Consider the following 26497-nt stretch of genomic DNA (forward strand, 5'->3'; position numbering starts at 1 on the left):
ATTTCCTATCTTCTCTCCGGCTTCAGCGGATAACCAAATTTACACGTCCCATGAGTTCATTGTAAGTTGCTATCACTTATTTTCCTGCACACTATCTTACGTGTACACTATTAAGGCTTCATTATAACAAATTATTCAAGTCAATCTTTTACTTCATTCTTCGAGTTTTTGCTAAGAATTGCCTGGTTCGGCCCCACTGTGCGACGGTGAGAATGAAGGTATGAAAGTGGGAAGAGTGAAGAGACACATTCAAGCTGCTGTTTGTGCGATAATATTAAAAATAAAGGTAAACGAGGGGAACAATAACATTTTCGAACTTCAAGCAGTTGTAGAATAGGGACTTGAGGGATCAGAACTTTGCCCAAAGAAGTTCAACTTTTTTAGATACTAATCACTACCAATGATTTATTTTTAAATTCCATTAACATATGAAATTCTTCCAGTTTGAAGGAATTTATTGGGGTCATTTTTTCATCAACTTTTTGTATTGTCAGCATATTATTTTGTGCATACGTGTCTAGTTGTGTGATGTTTTTATCTATCTACATACATACAAAACATAAGTAGGCACACTCTTAATATAAGTACGTGTTAGTGTATTTTAATATGTTAATTAATAATAAGTAGCTTAAATTCGAAACTTTCATTCATTAAGAAATTAAGTAATTACTATAATTTCAGACATATGTAGTAGCAAAAGTTTATTTTGGATTTTAAGTACAAACATTGAACATATTCTTCACCTCCATCGATCAATATTTAGAAATTCAGAAAGAAGGCTCCTTCTGAATTTCCATTACATTTCACAAAATATTTTTTACCGTAAAAAGATCGAAATTAAAATGCTATTGATGTGGTCACATACAGAATAAAATTAAAATGTTTACAATTATTATTGGAAATTAATACTGTCACCCATTTCGAACACTTCAGAAGCACATAGTTTTTAATGTATTGAAATTTAATTTCTTATCGATAGTATTAAACGTTGTAAATAGTAGTAATTTTCCTGAACTGTTCTCCTAGTGAATTTGTATACAACCAAACGTAGTTTTGTCAATCTTAACAAAAAGTCCAAAATAAGGCTCTTGAAAACAGCTCTTATTTGAAAAAGAATACATAATGATCGTTTTTAGTTGTTGCAATGGTCTTTCCAAGAAGATTTATAAAAATTCAGCGTAGCATAACAAAAAAGCTGCTTTTCATATATATATATAATGATTGGTAAGATTAGTAAGATGAGTGTAGGGGCGCCGAATTCTACTTCGCCCCGGGCGCTGAAATCTCTAGCTACGGCTCTGGTGAAGTGGGCAAATCTTTTTCAAAATACCTGAAAATATGATAAACAGTACTCTTAGATACTCCTTTGCGAAAATGTTTTACTGAATGACTTTTGCCAGCTTCTTTGTTCTCTAAATAGAACGTGTTCACCCTTTCTCGAATATATTCTTTTGACATCATTTTTCACCCTTGTTAGCAATAAGAAGAAAAGACTAAAATTAATAGCAGAAACTAGATACCCAGACCACGGCCTTATCAATCACAAGGCCATGGGCCTACATTTAGGTTCAGCCGTGACGTCACAACAAGTAGGTATTAATACAAACAAAGACGACATATTCCTGCGCATGGGTGAAAGACACGTGTCTGGTTAGTTAAACAGTAAGCGTAAGCGCGTCTTTTAAAAGTGTATGTGATGGTGTTAAGTGAATTCTTATTTTAAGTGTTTATTTGTATTTATTCTAAGTGTTTTAAGTGTTTAGAATTCGGAAGCAATAGTGCCTTTTATGTGTCATGTCCGAATTGTAAATATAATTATGAAAACGCTCTAAAAGTTTCTATGAGTTTCCAGTCGAAAACAATATACGACAAAAATGACTCCGTAAAATGTACAAGAAAAAGAAAACTTCATAGTCACCCAATCCAGTAGGATAAGGTTGTATTTTTTCAAGATATTTATTTACTTATTTACTTAATTTTTAAGTGATATTGAATTACTTCTTTGCAGCAGTATTCACATACAAATACAGAACTTTCAGATTCTTTGTATGTTTAAAATAGATAGGATTTGAACAAATTGTCGGTTCAAATTCAATAATTCAGGAACTAGCCTATATATAGTAATATCATATAGTTTTCTCTGGAAGTAGGCAACAGTATGATGTATTTCATATTCCTCAGATTCAATGATCACAATAATTATAATATTTAAGAACCAGATCTATAAATCAGTACTTTTTTAAAAATAGATTGATATATTCCAGTTTCACCATAGAGGTCCTATGCCATATGTATTTAAAGTTTAATTTACGAATTTGTCTATTGCATCAGTAGCAAAAACGCCAACCATGCAGCTGTGAGGTGCTCACATGCAGGCCCGTAGTCAGGGGGGGATAGGGCGGGCTTAGCCCCCCCCCCAATTTTTTGTAGTCCCCTAACTAAAATCATAGTTCGAATTAACGGGGGATGGCCGATGAAATTCCCCTTCGGTAAAAATTTATGTTCGGCTTGTATCACAGAAGTAACATAACATCCCTGTCTGGGATAAATTTTCGCCTTCTACATTTACAGCAACAATACATAAGCATCCCCCTCTCGTTCGAAAGTTTAATTCGAGCACTGACTGAAATGTTGGAGGAAATTGTATTTCCAAATGTACTTTAGAGTGCTAAATTAAAATTTACTTTTATTATCATCATTTAAAGTATTGGCCTATTTATGTGCTGCGCTTCTTTGAATCGCTAATATTTCTTTGAGCGTTTTTTTTTTTTTAATGCTTTATGTTCAAACGACCCTCGCTGCAGGAGAAAAATAATTTATGGTATTCTATCGGCAAACATGCATTTGTGTTCAGAAACGACATACTTTTACCTTAATCTGCGGACGAAGAGTTTACTTCTTCCTGTCCTTTTTGGAATTTGCAACTGAAAACATCCTTTTGCTGTGAGTCATTGGCTTTCGGTTAATATGCGAGAGATTGAAAAGACAGCATCCCACAACAGGGGATCGCAACTGCTTCGCTCTAATAATCACACAGGTGTATGGGTTTGTTTTGCGTATATTGGACATGGAGAGAGAGGGTGGGAAATTTTGACTAAATTTTATGTCACGTGATAACGAAGTAAGTTTCCTTTTCTGAATTGTATTTACTCTTGTTGTGTTGTGAGTTGAACATGGTTGTAATTGAAAGTTGATCGATGCTGGTTTCTCAAGATGCACCGAAGTTGACTTGAAGAATAACAATTGAACCACTGATTGGAAAAAGGGAATAAGTACAATTGTTTGCGATTTTAACCTGAGATAGCAGATGTGTTCCTTTAAGATAGTTGCATCGTTGAGTAGAAAATTGGAATGTTTGGGCAACTCTATGTGACCAATGTAGAAGGCAAAATCTCTTGCTGATTAGAAAAAGGGAATAACTACGTTTCTTATTTCCTTCTTACAGTCACTACAGGACACGACCACAACTGTGAGACTGTGTGTAAGTAGACAACCACCAGAGCCCTCTGCTTTCGTTACGATACTTTGCCTTCTTTTTGCATTGCACAATCTATGGAGAACTTTCTGCCCCAATCAGTTACAGATTTACATGTTTTCAGTGATACAAGTGGTGGTCAAAACTGCAATCATTCAATGACATGAATGCTTTTCAGCTTGACCGTATCATAACGGTTCCCACTATACACCAATATTTGCCTGTCAGAGGTCACAGTTTTTACCATGTGACCGAAATTTTGCTGTAATCAAACCAGAACTCAAACGACACAATCGCATTTATTTACCAGCACAGTATAACCACATGATTACGAATGCAACAAATACTGATCCTCCATTTCAGGTTTACAAAGTTGTCAATGAAGAAATCTTAGATTTTAAACATTGGTGGTAACCGCTTTAGAAATCTTCAGGTACCATTGTGGACAAAACAGAAAAATTCCAAGTAAGTAAATAGAGACACTGTTTACAAAGCAGAATCTCCAGGTTATGTCCAAGCTCATAAGTTTATCAATGGACTAAGAACTGATATTTTTTGATTATTCAAAAGTAATGTCACAAACGTTGCACTGCCAACGTCAAAGGCATACGATTGGCAAGTCTCGATCAATCAGAAAAAGATCAACGATTCTTCATAAATCATCAAATACATACCTGACCAATAGTGATGAGCGCAAGAGTCTTGGTCTTGCAGTTTTTGCAAGAGTCTTGCATGCAAGACCAAGACCAAGACCAAGACCAAGACCAGGAATCTTGATGCAAGACCAAGACCAAGACCAAGGGGTGCAAGAACAAGACCAAGACCAAGACCATACCTGCAAGACCAAGACCAAGACCAAGACTCTTGCGCAAGAGTCTTGCACAAGTACCGGTTCTACTTGAATTATTTTATAGAATGTAAAAAAGGGGAGAAGTCATTTGAAGTCATCTTTTCACTTGAAGTTCTCGGCTTCAGTAAAAATACCGCTGGAGTGAATGTGTTCCCAGTAGTTTATGCAATCCGTGTGAGTCGATCTGCCCCTGTAGCATATAGCTACAGTATGTCGTTTTCTAAATTGGTTGTTCGCATTTTCTGTAGATATTGCTCTTATTCAAACTACACAGGTCTCATCTTGCGCCATGTAAGCTTTCTTGGTAGACAAACACTGTGTGCTTGGATTTTCTCGGCCTTTTCCCGTTTCCTCCTACTTTCTTCATTTCACCGTTTCAGTCATTTCTCATCAGCACCGTCTCCCTTAGCCTTGGTGCATAATCGTGGGATGTTAAACTAGATACTTCATTTCATTTCAAAGTATATTAGTGGTGTTCTTCTTCCAAAGCTAAAAACAAATGAGTATTGAACATCGGTAATACCGTACACCATAGGGTCGACTACATATCTGGCTCCGAGACTCAAGCATTCGTTGGAAATTTTTAACGTGTCCTCATAAAATTAATATCGAAAAAACATTTTCATGAAATTGACGAAAACTTAGTACATGTGATCGCAACTTTGATTTCATGGACGGATGCTTGTACGTTGAATAATTGTTTATTAATATAACTTTTAGCCTCCTCAGGTATACGGCCCATCGAGGATTGAGTGATATAATATTATACTACAATAAATCTATATTATAAAATTGAAAGTGACTATTTTTGTGACTACTAATCTCTTGAACCACCCGACCAATCTCGATCAAATTTTCAACATAGATAAGGTTTGGGCCTGGGAGTGTTTTCATCATTTCACTTTCACGGTAAAACTTAGGGACCGGGAGAAGGGGGAGTTATAAAATAATAAATAAAACTTAACAACCTTTGAACCAAACGACCTATCTCGATCATTTTTTTTAACATAGGTGAGGTTCAAGCCTGGAATGTTATCCGTCAGGTCACTTTGACGGAGCAACGAAGGGGAGGCGGGGGAGATGTATAAAAATCAATATGAACAAAAATAAACGTGACTAAGTTTGTGACTTAATAACTCTTGAACTGATCTCAATCAAATTTTTAACATGCATGAGGTTCGGTCCTGGAAAGTTTTTTACAGTTTGTTTCATTTTGATTGTAGAATGTAGGGGAGGAGGATGTGAGGGGGATATATATGAAAGGCCCGATCGATCTTGATCAAATGTTTAATATAGATGAAGTTGAAGCCTGGAGCGATTTTTATAATTTTACTTTGATGGTGCAACGTAGGGGAAGGGAAGGAGGGAGATATATGTAAAAAACTAAAAATATAAGTGACTGTCATTGTGACTTCATCACTCTTGGACCAGCCGATCGATCTCAATAAAATTTTCAACATAGATGAGGTTGTGGTTTTTATCAAATCACTTTGACAATGCAGCTTAGGGTCGGGGAGAAGAGAGATATTTAAAAATGATCGAAAATGACCGATATTAGAGTGGAGTTTATAGTTTTGGGGGTCGCTGAGCTAAACAGTGACAATTCCGATGCTGTTTAAATTCAAATTGAGCCCCGTAGCTTAGCGGGGGGAAGGGAAGAGATATAAAATGATCGAAAATCACTAATATTAGTGTCGAATCCATAGTTTTCGAGGTCGCTGAATTGAATACTGACCTTCCGATACCGTTTACGACCAAATTCAGCCTTGTAACTTGGGGGAGAGGGAGATACATAATAATGATAAAAAATGATCAAATATTATTGTCGAATACATAGTTTTTGGCGTCGCTAAGGTGAACAGTGATACTTCCTATCCCGTTTAAATGCCAATTCAGCACCGCAACTTGGGGAAAGAAGGAGATATATAAATATTATCGAAAATGACCATTATCAATGTCAAACCGATGGTTATCGAGGTCATTGGGATGAACAATGACACTTCCGATGCCGTGCCTCGCAACATGGGGGAGGAGGAGATATATAAGTTTATTGAAAATGACCGATATTAGTGCCGAATCCACAGTTTTCGGCGTGTCTGAGACGAACAGTGACACTTCTGATGCCGTTTAAATCCAAATTCAGCCCCGCAACTTGGGGAGAAGGAGGGGAGAGAAATATAAAAATCGAAAATGATCGATATAAGAGAGCGCTTTACTAATAGTAAACTAACGAAATATATTACTTTTTTTTTTTAGTTTAACCCACGAAGTGGATAATTGATGCTAGTAATTCATATTCACCAGTGAGACTTCAAATAACTTCGAGTTTGATGCTGTTATTTCGTATTTCTAATACAGGTTGAAAGTATTCACATAAATTGAGTTTATACAAGACATAGACACAGGCACGTAGCCAAGGGGTGGGTCCGGGGGGTCCGGATCCCCTCTTCGAGACAAGAAATTAAAAAAAATTAAGGAAGGACGAAACAAAAAGAGACAAGAAGTAGGAAGAATCAGCGTTAAAAATAAAGATAAAATATAAAGATAAAAATAAAGATAAAGATAAAAATAAAGCTAAAAATAAAAATACTTTTTTATCATCGCTTCCCTGTAGTATCTAACATGTTATTTCAGAAACTGTTTTCTATTGCTCCTTTAACTTGTCATTTAAAACAGACAGTAATTGACGGAATAACAAAAACAAAAAGTTATGTGGAAAGCAACTCCTGATTCAGCAGAGAAAGGAACGCAGATATAAAATATTTTACAAGACATTATTGGATACGTACTTTTTTTTCTTAAATAGTTGTCATAATGAAAGGAAACTTTATATTTGGATAAACAGAAGAAGGAACGTATATACTGTAATTTTTTAAATTTTTTTAAATAAATATTCTTTTATTCGAGATTTCTTCATAGTTTGTTACTAAAATACTTACTAACATGCATGGGCACCGATCCTGGGGGGCCAAGGGGGCCCGACCCCCCAAAGGTCATGTAGGCCCCCTTGTTGTATTTATGAATATACAATATATTGACATAATTTGAATGCAATTTGTCTTAAAATCCTCATATATGCCTTCTGCATCTGAATGGACCCCCCCACCAAATTTACAGGAAATCGGCGCCCTTGCAAAAATGTCCTAATTTTAAATTCTTAACAAACCAATATATGTTGCTAGTAAAATAGTTTAAATTGATCAAGCCCCTGGTATGATAACCACAATATTCCATATCAAACTCCCCCTCCCCACCCAACACGAAATCCTGATTAAACGAACCAATATATGTTACCAGTAAAATAGTTTAGAATAATCGAACTCTGGTGTGATAACCACAGTACTTCATGTCTCGGACCCCCCCTATTACGAAATCCTGGCTACGTGTCTGATAGACAGTGGAGTCATTTTCAGTTTTCACTCAAATTATTCTAAAATATTAGGTTTGATTATAATAATTATTATTCTAATTTTCTCTCTTTGCTTTGGTCAGTGTTGCTAAACATGTCATCATCATCATCATAGCTATTCTGCCATTATTGGCAGGTTACTTGCTGCAACTGAGAAGGTTGGATGTTCGGTGCTCCTCACCTAGTCTCTTCGTCTTGCCGTAGCAATTTTCTATTTTAATACCTTCCTTCAACTACAGTTTCCTTCGCTCCCTCCCTCTCTTTCCTTCCGCAATACCCTTTAGCACGTCCCTCATAATACAGTTCCTCTTTCTCCTCTTAACAATATCTAAAATTCTTCTTTTTATCCCCTACTGCTAATACGTATTTCTAAAACCTTCTCATTCGTTTTACGTTCAACACAGCTAATTCTCTCTTTTTTTTCTCCATGCCCAAATTTCGAATGCCTGCAATTTTTTAAATCGATTTTGCGTAATGTCAATGTTTATGCTCCATAGAGTACATATTGGAATCAGTAAAACAAAATCTCAATATTTAATTGCAAGTTTGTTTAATACAAGGATTAGCTAATCGTGGTTAAAAAGAAAAATCTGATGCCTTTAGAGCAGCGTTTCCCAACCGGTGTGCCGCGGCACACTGGTGTGCCGCGAATGGGCCGCTGGTGTGCCGCGAAAAAATCGAAACAAATTATTAATTCTATACGAACCAAATTGCAAGACAGGGGAAAATTTATATTTATATTTCACATTACTATGAACCTCTACTATAAATCTACAATTTTAAATTTCATACTGTGTTACTTTTCTGTACATTTTTAATGTTGAAAAACGTATTTATCATTGTCATGACCATTATTACTTCTTTATTGTTGCAGACTATTTCGTAACTTGAAATTTTAACATATCATTCAATAAATTCAACAAAGCAAGCATGCATACACTGAGAAAAAAAAATGTAGGTGGCATACTTAAAAACGTAGGTTACATTCGTAATTCCTGTAGTTTCTAGACTTAACGTACAACCGTATATAGCATCCTGCAGCAAACGTATAGCTGAAAAAGTATGTATTATACGTACTGTCTACATAAGTGCAATGACGTCATTCATGTGACGTCATCTACAGTAACAAGTATATACGGAGGTAATATCTAGCTTTGTGACGTCAGGATCGTATGTAGCATGTGGGTTAATAATGACGACACTCACTGACTATCAGGACGGAGCGTAATTTCAAGAAGTATGCAATATACGTTCTGTACGTGTGTTTCTTGCGTTCAATCCCGAGACAGCATCTATATTGTACTTGTGCCCCGTACGTACGACTAGATACAGTGTACGTATTGTACCTATGTATTATACAGATTTTCCTTATGTCGCACACAGCTTGTCCCGATACAGCATACAGAATATCCGTATGCACCATACAGAGTGCACATATGCAGCTTACAGACTGTCTGCATGCGGCATATAGATTACACGTATGTCGCGTACAGGCTGGCCATATGTAATGTATGGACTGGATGTATGTAGCTTGTAGATTGTCCATATGAAATATACGGATTTTACCTGTATCGCATACGTATTGCCTTGTTGTAATATATGAATTGGACATATTCAGGATCTAGATTGTACGTATAGTGCACCATTATTGAAGTGCTGCAACATACTGAGAAATGCATGATACATTCTTACTGTAATGTTGCCACATATTGTTTTTCTCTGTATGGAAACAAAAATAGCTTAAAATATGTCTCCTTTGTGCCAATAATAATAAAATTAAAAATACTACACTTTTCAAATTTTAGTTTGGAGCAGTGAAACTGTCCAGAGAAATGTATTTATCTGCAGGGTGTAAGTTTGGACTTCCTGCTAATTCTTTGGAAAGCTACTGCAAAGCCAAGTGTTGAAAAGTGGCACAAGAGTTAATTTTAAAATTATTGGCACAAAGGAGGGTAACCATATGTTAAACTATTTTAGTTTTCATACAGAGTAAATCAATATGTGACAATATTACTGTAAGAATTTATCATACCTTTTGCAATAACTTAGTTGCAGCACTTCAATAATAATGCAAAATTCACAGCCATGTACAATCCTATGTTCAAACTCAAAAAAAGACTTACGTACAGTCATTTATTAAGCCGTTATCATCCATTGCTTGTACAGTCACGAAAGAAAATATTCTTCAGTTGACAAAATTTGTTTTCCTAAAAACTCAACAATAAATTAACCTATCAGAGTACCGACTTTGGCAGGTTGTCAAGTTATAACTATTCGAAGAATAACAACAAAAAGATCCAAATTAATTAATTTGTTGCCGACCTATTGGCAAAAGAAAATTTGTCAACTGTCAAATACTTTCTTTTCCGTGTGTACTATATACAGACGACTTTACCTCATTCTTTTCCTTAATAATATCCTCTTCCAAAATGCAGTTGTTACCACAAGAGGCGTGAATAGGATTTTCCAGAAATAACTTCTATGAACATTTTAATTAACAGATAAGTTATTTTTTAAATGAAGCTATAATTAAAAACATGGTGTCAGCTGAAAACGTTTTCCCTCACAAGATGATTCCTAAACAGTACTCCCCATTAAAAATGCAACTTCAAGGAGACAGGGTAGCTACGCCAAAGTTCCCAAGCCGATATCTAATAGTAAGTGTCGAATATGTTTAACCCTTAACATACCAAGCGGGGTACTCTAGGGACCCCAGAGAGTGATATTTGGTGATACTGCCGCAATTATAAGAATCAATTTATTCTCGATTTTTATATGTATCCTGCAACCCTTTGAGATATCAATTACATGATTAGATCAACGATGCGTTTCTTTAAAAAATACAAAAAATAAAAACACACTTCAAAATGTAAAAACTTCATTGTTAAACCTGTGTTTCAGATTTACGAACACACAAGTATGAAATTGTATGAAGAACTGAATAGTGTTCAAATATACATAATATTTGACGTCAACAATGTTCATTTAACTTAAGTATGCTTCTAGACATCCAAAAAATAATAGTTGGAGTAACCCTCTGCAATACTATGTTGAGAAATTAAAATAATACTTGGGGTCCCCAGAAGACTCCAGCTTGGTAAACAACTTTGACGACTTAGGCTTGCTACGTTAAGGGTTAAACTTACCGCTGTATTCGCTGTGTGACAACGTGGTGATAGCAGAGCAGAACTGACCCAACATTGACAACCAGAACGACTGTAACACAGCGAGACATCGAGAGGATGTTCTCTTCTGGTATGGTAAGCCATGCGTCTTACGATCCAATGCCACAGCTCATCAACTGTAGCTGGCGGAGTTCACAGGTATGAGAAGCTGTGCAGCCATCGACCAAACATATTTATCCTTCCCTGCTCTACACATTCTGCAAATTTGGACTTTCCTGGATGTATCCTTCTTAGTTCAACATTTTAAGTAACGAGCAGTGTAATAGTCTCATACATTATTTAAAGAAAGAGCGATGATTCTCAGAATTACTCGGAAGTTTCTAGTTTACAATTATATACATATATATATATATATATATATATATATATATATATATATATATATATATATATATATATATATATATATATATATATATAGATAGATAGATAGATATAGATATAGCTATATAGATAGATAGATGTACAATAATTTAAAACGGTTATATCAAAGTTTGCATTCAGAGCACAAAAAGAAGTATAGCTCTCGGAACATTGATTTTAGCCAGATAATACCACTAGTAAACTCAACCACACTCAGTACCGTTAGTTGCTTGGTATTGTCTATGAGGCAGAGATCATCGTATCTCATTGCGTGTAGATTTTTGTATTTGTTTAACACTAAAAATTGTTTGTCGCTAACCGAACCCAGTAACATATATATACCGACAGGACGTACGTTAGTCACAAGGTTACATGAGTGAAACACTAAATTATTCGATTGACACTTGCGGCCTTGTCAACACTAGAGAAAGGTACAAAGTGATTAAATAAATACGAAACATAGTACATACAAAATATAGCGATGTATGAAGTCTCCTTTTCATACGATTTGGAGAAAGGATACATCTGTAGAGAGCAACATAAATGATTTCTCTGGATAATTTGGATTAGTCCAGAATTCGAACAAAAATAATTTTGAAATTCGTTAAGTCCAACATTTTTTCTTTCTTTCTTCGGATTCTCAATAAAGTTGACTACTGAAAAGCTGAGTTACAGATTTTATGTTAAAACATATTCACTATACCATTGCCTTATTCACAGAACAATACATTAGTTATTAATGTATGACTGAAATAATAGTGCTTCGTGCAGATTTACTTTATCCAATCGGAATTGCACAATGATAAAAAAAAATGTTGCAAGGTATAATGTTCTTATTTACAGAGAAAAAGAGTTGAAAAGACCTTTAACTAACAAACATTTTCTTTAAACAGACATACATTTATTCTAATTTATGGAAGAAAGAAATAATTTGCGGAGCAGTATATTTATTAAGGTTACATATTTGTACAAAAGAATGTAAATACAATCGGGTCTGTCTTCAGAAAGGACGTGCTTTTAGCCACAAATTACACTGCTTCTTTTCGCTGTCTTTCATGCAGAATCCTGGTTTTGTTTTGATACATGAAATACCTGAAAAAAAATCCAAAAATATTTAAAATGTTACATTTTAAAATATTTAACATTTTTTAGATTAAATGGACAAAATCTGTTCGGTCAGGTATGGACTTTTGGGTTTCTGGTAGAAAAATGATGAATTAAAAAAAAAAGTGTTTGTTGATGCTGAACAACTCGAAATGTATTACTATGCAAAAGTAAGTGGGTACCCACTGGCGTTCGAGGTACCATGGGGTACCTAATATGTCTGCATTTTTAGATATGTGGAAATATATGTCTCTAAAATGTAAAGAACTGATATCTGTTTAGTACAGAAAACCGCAACTCGGTAAGCCTTATGGATACCGAGGTATGGGAAAATAAAGGACAACACCATAGAAGTGTGAGTTTTGCGTACTAGATTGTGCAGTTTCGAAAACGTAATTACTGAGGGCTATCAACAACCTCAAAAGTAGTTTCAATTCAATACACTACACACACGTCCTTATGGGGGTTTTCGGGTACTATGGCATTCGCAGACCTCCCATTTCTAAACATTCTAAAATATATCTTAATAAACTTATAAAGAACGTTACAGGTGTGTGAGTGAGAGGTTTACCGAAACCGCAAGTCGGTATGTTTAACAGTTACCGAAATATGGTGAAATAAATAGGAACACCATAGGTATGTGGGGCTTCCATACTTGACAGTAGTTTAGAAAATTAATGAAAATATGACTAATGGCTATCAAGATATTGTCAAATAAAGGGAGGACCCACACAGTTATGGGGTTTTCGTGTTAGGTGGTGAAATTTCCGAAATCGATCATGAAATCTGAATAAGCACCAGTAGCAATTTCATCCTAAAGTAACTGGGTATTTCCATGGGGTTTTAGAACATCATGGGTCTAAAAAGATTAAGTTTTAAAAGCTTTGGAAAATATAATTTGACATTTGTAAAGAGTATTAGAAAAGAGAATAGAGTTACCCAAAACTTCCAGCCAGTACATCTTACAGCTAGAGAGACACCGTGAAATAAAAGAGTATTAGATCTTGAAATTTCATAAAACAACTTTTGATCTTAATAAAAGTTAAATAAGATGGTACTTATATGGGTTAAGTGAGTACCTCACACTCGTCAGGGCAATTCCGATCGAAAGATTAATTCAGCTCGAAGTTTTCTTCGGGTAAATCCAAGCGTGATAATTCCTAGCGTACAAAAAGAATGAAAATTCTTTGTCAATATCTAATATAGCAACCGAGATATAAGTAATTATGTATTTTACGAGGTCGTAAAAATGGAGACCCACATGGATTTGTACTGTTGAGTCTTTGCTGTAAGAAGAAGAAATTTCAGAAAACTACCGTATACACCTTAATAGACAATTAAATGGGTGGAGGCACGGTGGCTTAGTGGTAGAGTGCGTACCTTTGGTGTATTGGGTCCCTGGTTTGATCCGTGTCCAAGTCAGTTGGTAGTCGACATTGTATTCGTGGGTATTCTCGGTGTACTCCTTTCCTCCCACCTTTACACTCCATCAATTCTATCATCAACATTCACTTGCCTTAATTTCATTTTAAAATTAAATGGGCAGTTAAGTGTGATCGTATCTCTGTGGATTAAGAGAATACTCCAGTGTAGTTTCTGCAAAACATACTAGGTACACACCCCACCACTAAGTTACTGTGTCCTCACTGATTTAATTGCATATTAAGGTATATACAGTAGGTTTTTGAATTTCTTTCTTATAGCAAAGACCCAGAAGTACAAATCCTTAAAGATCTCTATTTTTACGTCATAAAATAAATGACTCGTTATATTTTGGTTACTATATTAGATATTCACAGGGAATTTTCACTCTTTTACACAGCTCGATGAACCTTTGGAACTGCCTGAAGAAAACCTAGAACTAATCTTTCCATCGAAATTGTACTGAGGTACTTACTTAACCCATAGAAATACCATCTTATTTTAATTTTGTTGGGACCAATAATTTTTCCGAAGTTTCAACATCTCATACTCTTTTATTTCACGGTGTTTCTCTATATGTTAGATGTACTAGCTGCAAGTTTTAGGTAAATACATATTTCTAATACTCTTTACAAATGTCAAGTTATATTTTCAAAAGCTTTTAAAATTTAATCTTGGTAGACTGTAAGATGTTCTAACACCCCATGGAAATATCTAATTACTTGAAGATGGAATTGCTACTGGTGTTTATTAACTTTCCATGACCGGTTTCGGAAATTTTATCATCTAATACGAAAATCCCATACCTGTATTGGTCCTCTCTTTATTTGACAATATCTTGATAGCCGTTAGTCATATTTGAATTCATTTTCCAAATTGTACCTTCAAGTATGCAAGCCCCACATACATATCGTGTCGCTCTTTATTTTCCCATGTCTCGGTATCCGTAAGGCTTACCGAGTTGCAGTTTTCGGTAAACAAATATCAGTTCTTTACATTTTAGACACATGTATTTCCATATATCTAAAATGCAGAAATTAGGTACCGCATAGTACCCCTCTACCCCATTGGGGTACCCACTTACTTTTGCATACCAGGGTAAAAACACCAGTGGTCGTTACTTTAAGGTTGAAAACATACTCTTTTGTCTCTTCTGTGAGCACCGTGAATCGGTCGGAGCTGTACCATAGTTGGAAAGAGACACTGATCCTTCCTATATATGACCATGTAGTCAGAATTCAAAATCGAATAGCCGTTGAAGGAAAAACAATATTTTAAAATCCCTTGTATTGCACCGGTAGTAGTCATCTCAAAATCGAAATGTTCCAGTGGTAGTTAGGGTTTTATACCAGTGTTCGTCACTCAAATAACTTGACATAATTTATTCAGAAACGCACTGTTTATCAGTTTAAAATTAAGAATAGAGTATAAAGTACTAATCTTAATAACTGTGCATCACTTTTGGCACTCAAGAAAGAAAATAAAAAAGTTTTTACATACTTTTTAAAGCAATTTCAGTAAGAAAAATGTTAACTGAATTCAAAAGTTAACTGTATATTATTTTAACGTTAAGAGTACAATATTAATTACTATGTTTAATAACTATAGTGACTTTAAGCACTCAAGAATGAAAATAAACATGTTTGTACATACATTTTTAATACAATTTGAGAAACAAAATAAGTTAACCGAATTCAAAACTTAATTATATATCACCTTAAGATTAAGAATGGACAATAAAATACTGAGGTTAATAATAATGCATTAGTGAAGAATGAAAACAAAAATGTTTTTAACTACCTATATTGTATTTACATGTTGTTATTTCTCATTAACATGCTTTTTGATAACGCACGATATGGGCTAGGGGTACGCACGAGAAATGATTTGAGACTGTCACCTCTCGCAAAGGTGTCGCGAAAGTTGTCTCGTCTCGAAAACTGTATCTGTTTCTATTGGAAGAGCTATGTCTCGTCTCGAATTTCGTAACAAAAATTCGTTACACATGCAGTTTTGTGTAAAAAGTGAAATGTATAAATACAGGAGAGAAAACATTGCAGACAAACATTATGTTAGTATATTGAACATACTTTTTTGTATGTGGTGCAAAATATCTTCATCTATGGGGTTACTTTGCACCAAAGTTTATATGAAATGAAATCTTTGAGTTTTACGTTCCACGATTTTGCCGGGTATGCTAAAGGAGACTATAATCATGAGAATGAATGAAATAGTAGAAGGAAAACTGTGAGAGAAAACGGGAAAACCCCGAGAAAACCACACACAGTGTTTGTCCAACACAAAGCCCATTTGGCACGTGCTGGGATCGATCCAGGAACTCCACGCAGGAGAGGTGAACGCTCCATCACTGAGCTACCACGTCCCCAAAAACACAACTTCAGAATATACTTCATATAGAGTAGAAATGAAATGAAATCTTTGAGTTTTACGTCCCACGATTATGCCGGTTAGGCTAAAGGAGACGGTGATGATGAGTAATGAATGAAATGGTGGAATGAAGAAAGTGGGAGGAAACGGGACAACCTCGAGAAAACCCACGCACACGGTGTTTGTCCACCACAAAGTTCACTTGGCGGGGATTGGGATCGAACTCAGGACCCCAAGCACCAGAGGTGAACGCTCCACCACTGAGCTACCGCGACCCCTCATATAGAGTAGAAGTAACAAGATGTAAAAAAAAAAAAAAAAAAAAAAATGGCCCGTCTGGAGGACATGTAAGCTAAACACCAATACAATTGTTACAGATTTATTTACTTGCACTGTTTAGGCTGAACATCGCAACACCAATATCATTATGTCACATCCTTTCAAAAGTATGCTAACTGCAACGTAGACCTGCTTTGCTTCGTAATGTCCAAATAGTTGATTACTGTGCTCGAAAGCAGGCAAGTAGCATACAAATTTATGATGTTGAAGTCGTTATTTTTCACAGCTATGGAGAAAAGACATGAAAACGAAAAATAAAAATAAATCTTTGTTTTACTTCCTACGGTTATGCTATGTATGCTGACAGTCACAAATGAGTATTGAAAATTGATGATCTTGGAATACGATTTGGTGGAATAATGAGGGGGGGGGGGAAATAGACATTGATTAAATATAAAATTGAAAAGAAATAAGGGCCTGACGCTCAAATATTTATCTATCTGGCAGCCATCTTGATCCCTCTAAAATATCATGAAGTACTTGATTGATTCTAAACCCAATATTAGTAATAGTAATTATAACAATAAACACAGAATATACCTAGATATAATTTACGCACCTTGAAGTGTAGAAATTAATGATTGCAATCCTCAGAATTCCAATAGTTCTTTGGTTTCTCCAAATGAAGATTCGGACATCGGTTTTCTTCTCAAGCAATAATGGGGTACAATAATCAGTTGCAGTCCAAAGCCAAGTCACTAAGTTAAGCATGAATATAAAAGATTTTGTGTTAAATATTTCAATGTAAATTTCATGAAATAGAATTCATTAGTTAGTTACATACAAACTCTTACGCATGTAAGTCAGAATCTACTTGTAATAACTTGTAAATTTAAACAAACTAAATTATACTACAGTTATAGGGACATCAAACATATATTCCATAAGATATATAGGGTGTCTCAAAAGTCCCCTGACATTAAGTAACTCGATTATTATCAGAGTTACAACAAAATGTAATTGGGAAACCGTCTCCAAATATGATGTTTCCAATGTAAGTTGAAGGAATTTTCAAAATCGGATGAGCCGTTTGGCTGTACACTCTTTATGCGTCCAATGTTAAATGAAAATGCAACGTTGCCATTTACCTGGACCCACAACATAAGTGAATGAAGTTACTGATTTTTACGCTAACATGTCGATGGCTAGCCCCCATTTCAAACAGTAACTTCATTCACATATGTTGTGGGTCCAGGTAAATGGTAACATTGCATTTTCATTCCACATTGGGCGCATAAAGAGTACAGCCCAAACGGCTCCTCCGATTTAAAAAGTGTTCACTTTAGAATGAAAACAACATATTTAGAAATGGTTTTTCCTCTTACGTTTTGTTGTAACGTCAGAGGACTTTCGAAACACCCTGTATACATCATACGAAGTTCCTTTCTAAATTCTACACGGGTGTAGTTTAATTGAATGTGAGATGGGTGATATACATTAGGCCGTTTGGAAATACTCTCACAGACGGCCGCCATTTTGGATTAAATTTGTTTGTTATAAACTGGTGGGTAATGTGATATATATATGGCCACAGGCTAGAATTTTCTCAGTATGTCAAATATGCAATCAGATTCCATGGAGCTTAATTTGGTGAAAAGTTATTGCCAATTGAACGTTGTATTTACCTCTTTCTTCTAGATGTAGAACCATACCGTTAGCACGTGAGGAATGCATCGAAATATTCAAACTGTGGAGCGGGAGGAGTGCCTGTACAGTGGTTACCGATTGCAAACAGAATCATCCACAATGTGACTGTGTTACATATTGCAGTGTCACAGTAATTAACTAAATTTGAGGAGACGGGCACATTCGTGAACATACGTCGTAGCGGACGATCGTAGAGAGCTACAGATGAAGCAACGCCTACGGCAGTGCTGACTTCTTTCTGGATGTGGCCCCAGAGGAGCACACGTCATTTATTAATGCAATGTGGGTTGAGTCATAGGGTCTGCGCGTGTATAAGTGTATCCGTACAAGGTGCAAATGAAGCAACATCTCCACGAGAACGATGTTGATCGCCAAGTGCAGTGAGTAATTATGGTTAACATTTTTATGCAAATACTCTTTTCAGATGAAGCTGACCTCTACGTAAATGGGAAGGTTAATAGGCAGAACATGCACAATTGGTCACCTGACAACCCCGTGTGCAAGACCCCTCCAACATGACCAGCGCAAAGAAAATTAATTATGTTGTTGGCAGACAAATGAGGAATACGTCTAATCAGTCACTTTTTCATTCCATAAAATTAACTGCGGAATAATACCTCACGCTCGTACAGGGATAGATATTGCGAGCTGCGATGCCCGAGGATGGTACATTCTCGCAGTTTTTTCAACACCATGGCGCTTTCTTCATTATGGATTCGTATTGCGTCACTACTTGAACAATTTTCTAGAACATGGGTTGATCGACGAGAGGCAGTTGAATGGCTGCTCGATCACCGGACCTAACGCTGTTCAATTTCTAGCTAAGTGGAAAAGTTAAGGCTATGGTTTGTGCAGTAAATATTCATAATTTTTATCATCTAGAACAAAGTATCGCCATCGTCTGTGCACAAATTTGACCCTATATCCTACTTTGTGTCCACAGCAATTGGAAGAAGCTTCTGCAAATGTTTATTGCTCAGTAGGAACATGTAGAACATATACTATAACCAGGGGTAAAAGTGGACCTGAAAAGGTGGGGGGACGGTAGGTAGCGGCATCACTCCACGCCGTTCCTCCTGCCTATCTCTGCCCATTGTACCATTTTAGGATCTGGGGGACGTCCTACATATTTTTCGAGGTGGGGAACTGCGTCCCCCGCGTTCCCCCTCGCTTTTACCCCTGACTATAACAGGGAAATGTGTTCGAAGTGGGAAAAATCAGAGGCGGTGTGTTTTATTACGATTTTGACTCGACATATCGGCTATCTAAATGTTCAAATGCAGTGAGGTGTGAAGCCTACAAGATTGCATTTCTATTTACATAATGTCTGAAAACCACTGGAAAGCTTCTTTTAGTTACGGAGAAAAAACGGAGAGACTGATCCATCCATCGTGAACAACTTTCTGGAAAAAAATAAATAAAAATAGCCCTTACCTTGTATCAGAGAATTATACACGAAAGTGCTCAAAAACCGACTTTCAATATTAACAATTTCCAGCTGGAAAACTCCTGGACCACACACTCGAATGAGGGGTATTTCAAACTCCCGTAAGATCTGCCCCCACAGCAATCCCCTAAATCCGCCCATGCTCAAAATACGACGCTTATAAGAATTCAGACAAGACGACACATACATACATACGAAAGAAACAATTCAATACGGCACATCAAAATATAAACTAGATGAACTTCTTTGAAAACACCTCATTTTACAAACAAAAGGTAGAAAAAGGTAAAAATGTCAGTATTGTCAACTTAGAATCTACATAAGAAATAAAATCTTTTTATGTGCAAAGCTATTCGTCAATACGTATAAAAAAGGGATTTATTAATGGTATTTAGCATTTATTCTTCCGTGAAGGTTTATCTTGATCACTAAAAAAACAGAAACGGTATGTCTCTATCACTGGAAAAAAAAAAGAAGGGTATGACATACCACTACATATAGTCTCACTTGGTTCACTGCCAATAACATTTCACCAGAATAAGTTACATGATATCTGATTGCATATTTGACATCCTCAGAACATTTTAGTGCATGGCCATGTATCACACTACCCACTTATCGTCCGTATTACAATTTCGAATCTAAGATGGCGACCGTCCGCGTGATGTAATCCGAAAGTATCCCTCTGGGCCTAATGTGTATCTCTTATCTCGCAATCAATGTAACTACATCCCTGTAGTTTTCAGAAAGGATGACAAGGGACTTCTGATGCATCCTGTATATAATAGTTGTATCAATAATGACGGGTATACCGGCTAGGCTAAAGGAGACGCTGATGATGATATAATGAATGAAATGGTGGAATGAAGAAAGTGGGAGGAAACGGGAGAACCCCGAGAAAACCCACTCACACGGTGTTTGTCCACCACAAAGTTTACTTGGCGCGAGCTGGGATCAAACCAAAGACCCCAAACACCAGAGGTGAACGCTCTACCACTGAGCCATCGAGGCCCGACAGGAATATTTGTTGAAGTCTACTGTCTTCTTCAGTACCAAGGTTACACAAAAATGAGCCTATGGTTTTGATGGAATTCGAACCAACATTATATGTATACTCTCTCAGCGAGAATCAAAGCTGGCACCAAGTTTACATATGCGCGCGCATTGTATTTTACTTATATAGCTCACAGAGCTATGGGCGAGCAAGCAAGGCACGTGCCCCGGGCGTGTGGTTGGAGGGGCTACTAAAAGAGAGGTTATATATTAGTACTTTTCCATTTTGGTGTTTAATACTTTTCATCAGAGTGCGAAATCATGAAATCAAAGTGGGGGAGACTGAAGGACTGAAGAGAGCGAGAGAGAGGGGGAAAAAAAGCTGCGCAGTCTTACACTTCAAAGAATTGTAGTGAAATGAGGTCAGAATTCAAGATGACATTCGGATGCTTGGCACGAAGAAAAACATTGCAAGCAATTTTGAAAAAAAAAAAAGAAAGAAAAAAACTTAAATAATGTGATATATTTTGTAGGCTTTGGATATGTATGTTTTAGTTGGCATCAACAATTATTGGTGTGTTTTGTCACAATTGACAGTTTAGCGAGAGACTAGGCTAACTGACAATTTTAACTTTCTGAAAGAAAAGGAAACAAATGAAAACAGCACGTTTCAAAGGATACGACTGATATTCATAGTTTGGTTTAGTATACAACAGGGGTGGATCCAGGATGGACTACTGGGGGGCGGTGGGTTGTAATGCCACTACTTACAAGATAGAGCTACTTTTAAGAGATTCAACTCTGGGTGGGTTTTATTTTATATTAAAATACACAAAGTTTCCTCTTCTTGGGGGAGATAGACCCTCCCTGGATCCGCCCCTGTCTCAGGACAAGCCACACAGACAAGTGGTTGAGGCAAAGGTCAATTAATGACATTAGTATGCTGTTCCGTCAAAATCTCAATCTTGACCTGGATGTAAGTTAGCCTGGTCTCTCACTGAACCCCTCAATTGAATGTTTAATATGTAAATTAGGCACTTCTACATCACAAACAGTAAATATAACCTACCTTATTCTACGTTTTTAAATGCATTTCTACAACTGATTGTAACTTTAAAGGTTCTCGTGAAGATTAGCTGGCGGAGGTTACCTAACATAGCCATGAGTTATCAAATTAACAGTTGTGCTTCGTGGGTGATGATAATGATCCTGAGGTTAGATGTTAAATTGGACTCGAGAGCGGAACAAGGGCTGATCTTATTCGTGTCTCAGACGGGGGGCATGGAATGGAACGAATATGAAAATAAGGTTGCTGTAATAGTTTTTCATAGGGTTTGTAAGATTTTCGAAACACTTGGCATTTTTTTTTTTTATCAAGACTTGACATTTTTTTAAGATAAAAATCAAGACTTGGCAATTTCAAGTTTCATCCCCCTCCCAATCTTCTAATGCTCGCTACGCCGCTGTAAGCAATGCATATTTTCGACAATATTCGTTGTTCATCTGTTTCCGCTGGGTTCCAACGTGGTGAGCTGCATATGGGACTTTTAATAGTGTTATTATAATGAGACAGAATTGTAAATTATGTTGATGTTCCTAAAAGAGGGAAATTGAAAGAGAAATTAAATTAAAAATAAATAAGGGAGAGAAAAGTAATTACTTGAAAATAAAAATAAAGTCTTTGAGTTTAATGTCCCACTATTATGCTGTTAGGCTAAGGGAGTCGGTGATTAAAGCAAGTTAATGATTATGGAATATTTGGTGAAATGAGAAAGTGGGAGGAAACCAAGTCCCCGAGAAAACCTACGAGCACGTATATGAAAATGAAGTAAAACATACACTGGACTATGCTTTCTTTGTCTAGCAGAGTCATAGTTTGGAATCGAAAATGTGTTTTGAATCCTTGTATTTAGAGATTAAGAGTGTAAGTAACGAAATCACTTAATACATCCATTAAGATTTCGGAAAGCGAAATCTAAATTTAGGTAAGCTAACTCCATGTACTAACTGCTTGCATCCGCTTCGTACATTGTTCGAAGGGTCACGAAGCAAATCACCTCATTTAGTCTACACATACCTAGTACTAGCGTTAATTACCTGCTTCGTTGGGTGAAAATAAGAAAACCAGTAATACATGTATGTTACGTTAGTCAGTCACTTTTTTTACTATTACGAAACGCTCTCTCATATCGGTTATTTTCGATCATTTGTAAGATCCGTCTCCCCTCTTTCCCTCCCCAAGTTGCTTGGCTGAATTTTGATTTAAATAGTATCGGAAGTGTCACTGTCCATTTCTGCGCCCCCGAAAACAATGGATTTAGATTAGGATCAGTTCACTTAACTTAGTAAGCCTACAGCTTTGGCGCGGCTCGACTTGTTGGAAAGCAATCCAAAATCTAAACAAATATATCGATGTCATTGGGGTTTACTAAAGTGTGTCGTAAGTCAAGAAGATTGAGAATCACTGCCTCGATTATTCACTTCAATTAATCATCAAACTCCTTTAACCTGAAGTATATAATCGTGGAATGTTCAATTAAAATTATAAATTTATGGCATCTAGAAAATGCACATATCGTACATTACGTTACATTACCATTCAATCGCAATAGGTTATTACAGACATGTGGTTGGCTTGAAGCTTAGCGTCCTATTCAGCGCCAAGACTGTGTACTACCTACACCTACAGCATAATATGGAATCCTACTCGCATGATCTTCGATCAAGATTTGAATCAACGAGAGGATGAAGATTTTCCCTCTCGTCAAGTAATTTCCCCAACTCGCCAAAGAATTTCTCCCTTGCCGGGAAAATATGTTCCCTCATTTCATATTTTACATATTATATACTATATATTATATCTTGCATCACTGAGAAATAAAAGGCTTGGATTGTATATCTGAAAAGTCGCCCCCTCCCCGCAGGCACGTAGCCACGATTTCGCAATACGGGAGGTCTGTGACGAAATACTGTGGTTATCACACCAGGGGTTCGATCAATCTAAACTATTTTACTGACAACATATCCATATTGATTTGTTAGGACAATAAAATGAGGATATGTTAGTAAGTATTTTAATTAAAGAATTATGAAGAAATCTTGCGTAAAAGAATAGAAAAAAGTATTGACAAAGACATAGTCTTCCAAGGTCATTCGAACTCGGTTCTTCTCGTCTTCTTTCTATTTCTCTTATCTTAGTTCAATGCCGTCAAGGATAGCAACGAGATCTCTTTCTGGAGTAAAGACATCCTATAAAATGGATTAGTGTTGCCGCGAAATTCAAAATGGTTCATATTATTGGTAATTCTGGGCATTGCTTAAGTTCTGACAGGCTATCTGAAAGAACCGGTTTATCGATCGTCATTTGTAGTCCATAGGGTTACTGGCGCAAGTCCCGGGGGGATGAGGACATGTCCCCTCCAATCTTAGAACTGGGGGGGGACTTTCCCCTCAATAATCCGATTTGAAATGCGTTTTTTGGAGAGAAATGTGATGATTTGTGTCCGATTGCCACAAAGGAAAGTAAGATGAAATTGATGTCCCCACCCCAGAATAAGCCTTAAATCTGCCCACCTCACAATTTTGAAGGCAACTCTGCTCCCCTGATCCTCCGCAGCATTGTTTTTCAACTTCATAATTTGAACATCCTTAAAAAAAATTATGAGAACTGTCTTACCCGTCCCTCCCAATGTTGAAGACAGATTTGCGCCGCTGCATACGGTTAACATGGAGCTAGATGGAATTCGGAATGTTCCGTTATAATAATATCCAATTTCAACTTGATCCGCCCCCCCCCCTCCCGTTTCCTCCACACAAAGCTCCTCGTAAGAAAGAGTAACCAAAACGCTTATTGTAGCTTTATATTTTTGAGGCTGATTCATCTGTTTCTTTCTGTTTCATCTTTCCTTAATATTTTTCATTTCTGGATCCGAAGGGGGGGGGGGTCTGGACCCACCCCTTGGCTACGTGCCTGCTTTCCGTAAAAAGCTTCATTCGAACCCTGAATCAAACAACTCCATCTGTAAAGCAGTGCTGAGTTGATTTTAATATCCTTTTCTGCAACGAGGCTGTATGAGACGTGGACTTACTGATTAACATGGACTCCGAACCACTCCCGCCGGGAATCGAACGCGGGTTTCCCACACCAAAGGCGCGTACGCTAACCGCTTAGCCATGAAGGAGCTCATATCTATAGCAGTGTAAGCAACAACAACAACAACAAAAAGAAACACACATACATACTAGAACAACAACAACAACAACAACAAAAAGAAACACACATACATATTAGAAGTTTGCGCAATTGGGGATCAAAACATTCTCAATGAAGTATGAGAAATAGTAAACGTCAAAGTGGGCTTCTGCTTATTCTTTACTTCGTTAATACTTAATTCCTTCTAGAAATAGTGAAACAATACTATGAAGACACAGTACTTAAACATAATCGAAAGAATAAGACAAGGAAACAGAGTAATTTCCGACTAATTAAACTAGTCATATATACTATACCTAACTGTTACATTGTATTTCTTACCATATTACGAAAGCGATATAACTTTTTTACCAGCCATAGAAGCTGGACGCAATCCAATACTGCAATTTAGACGCTGTAACGAAACCTGCAAGTCAAACGCCTGACACTCAACTGTGTAATAGCTGTTTCAAGCGGCCTACAACTTATGACCTTGAAACTATGTGCTAGTAACCAAATTAATGCCAAGGTACGATACAAACACCCCAACTTGCCACAATGACGTCAACACAAGGAAAAAAAGAAAAACATCTAATTTTTGGTTCGAAAATTATGAAACAATAATAATAATAATGTAATTCTCAGGAACTCAAACATTAGTTAACTAGAGAACATAACAAGCAAAACAAAACAAAACAAAACAAAACAAAAAGAATCTTAAACGTGAGCTCTCCCTGACTGCTGTTTTTAAATTTCAGTGAGGCTGTAAAATATGTTTTGTTTTATTGTTAAAAAACAAAAAGAAAAAGAAAAATAAAGAAAGAAAGGAAATAAATTTTGTTGCAAATATCCTAGTAAAAATAGGTTTCCTAGACACAAGTGGCTCCGCGTAGCGTAGTTGCTAACGCTCTCGCCTTCGGTACGAGCGGACCCAGGTTCGATTCCGGTAGGGGCACTCGGTCGAAAAAGTATCAAAAGCTTTTAAGTCCAGACATCCTGAATGAGGCTTTCTTGGGTTTTCCTCATTTCATACCAGGCAAATGCCGGGTAGTACCCAACATATAGGTCCCAGGCCGTTTGCTTCCTTCCCTTTCCCCGGATAGTGTGCTCACCGAGGGACGTCATAACTCACATGTGACGGGCTAACAAGGTCATTGATGCCGAAAGCCCAGAAATCTAAATCCTAAATCTTCACTACACAAGAAAATGTTCGCGCTGAAAACGGTTTCTTAGCAATTATGTTAAGCAGTCCTGTAGTAAATCTCCATCAAGTAATAAACCGTCACATATAAAAAGGAAAGAATAAACACATAACATTCATTTTGCGTACCTTGAAATGTAAAAAGTTACAGAACATTAATATTCAAAGATTTCTCAAAATTCAGATTAACCTATTTCTTTCTCCTCAACCATTAACGAGTTACAATAGTAAGAATTGTGGTCATAAATCACATTACTTGTTTAGTACTATATTAAAGCAAGTTATACTAAAGGAATATATAATTAATGGAATATTTAACTAAAGTGATAATTTACTATTGCACTTACCCAGGCTTTTCTTTCCTTCCGCTATTCTTTTCCGTTTGTAAACAACCTCGTTTATAAACCAGCTCGCAAGCATACGACAGTTGTTTCATGACGTCATCTATGGTGCAAGAAAGAGGTGTCTATAGGCGGTCAGGA

The 26497-nt window shown here is 36.5% G+C and overlaps 1 protein-coding gene and 1 long non-coding RNA gene across 2 annotated transcripts in view; one reads left to right on the forward strand and one right to left on the reverse strand.

The window, feature by feature from the left end:
* The window catches only part of LOC145679387 (putative chitinase 10), a 378497-nt gene that overhangs the window by 204997 nt on the left and 147003 nt on the right, over nt 1-26497 (forward strand). The gene's annotated exons all lie outside the window — the stretch shown is intronic.
* On the reverse strand, nt 12227-25268 carry LOC145678436 (uncharacterized). The gene is made up of 3 exons (XR_014130393.1): nt 25157-25268; nt 17095-17233; nt 12227-12374 (listed from the first exon to the last, which is right to left on the reverse strand). It is a non-coding gene; the product is annotated as an uncharacterized LOC145678436 (long non-coding RNA).

This window comes from Thermobia domestica, chromosome 2 (assembly GCF_964235325.1).
Source record: "Thermobia domestica chromosome 2, izTheDome1.hap1.1, whole genome shotgun sequence".
In the NCBI taxonomy this organism is placed as follows: domain Eukaryota; kingdom Metazoa; phylum Arthropoda; class Insecta; order Zygentoma; family Lepismatidae; genus Thermobia; species Thermobia domestica.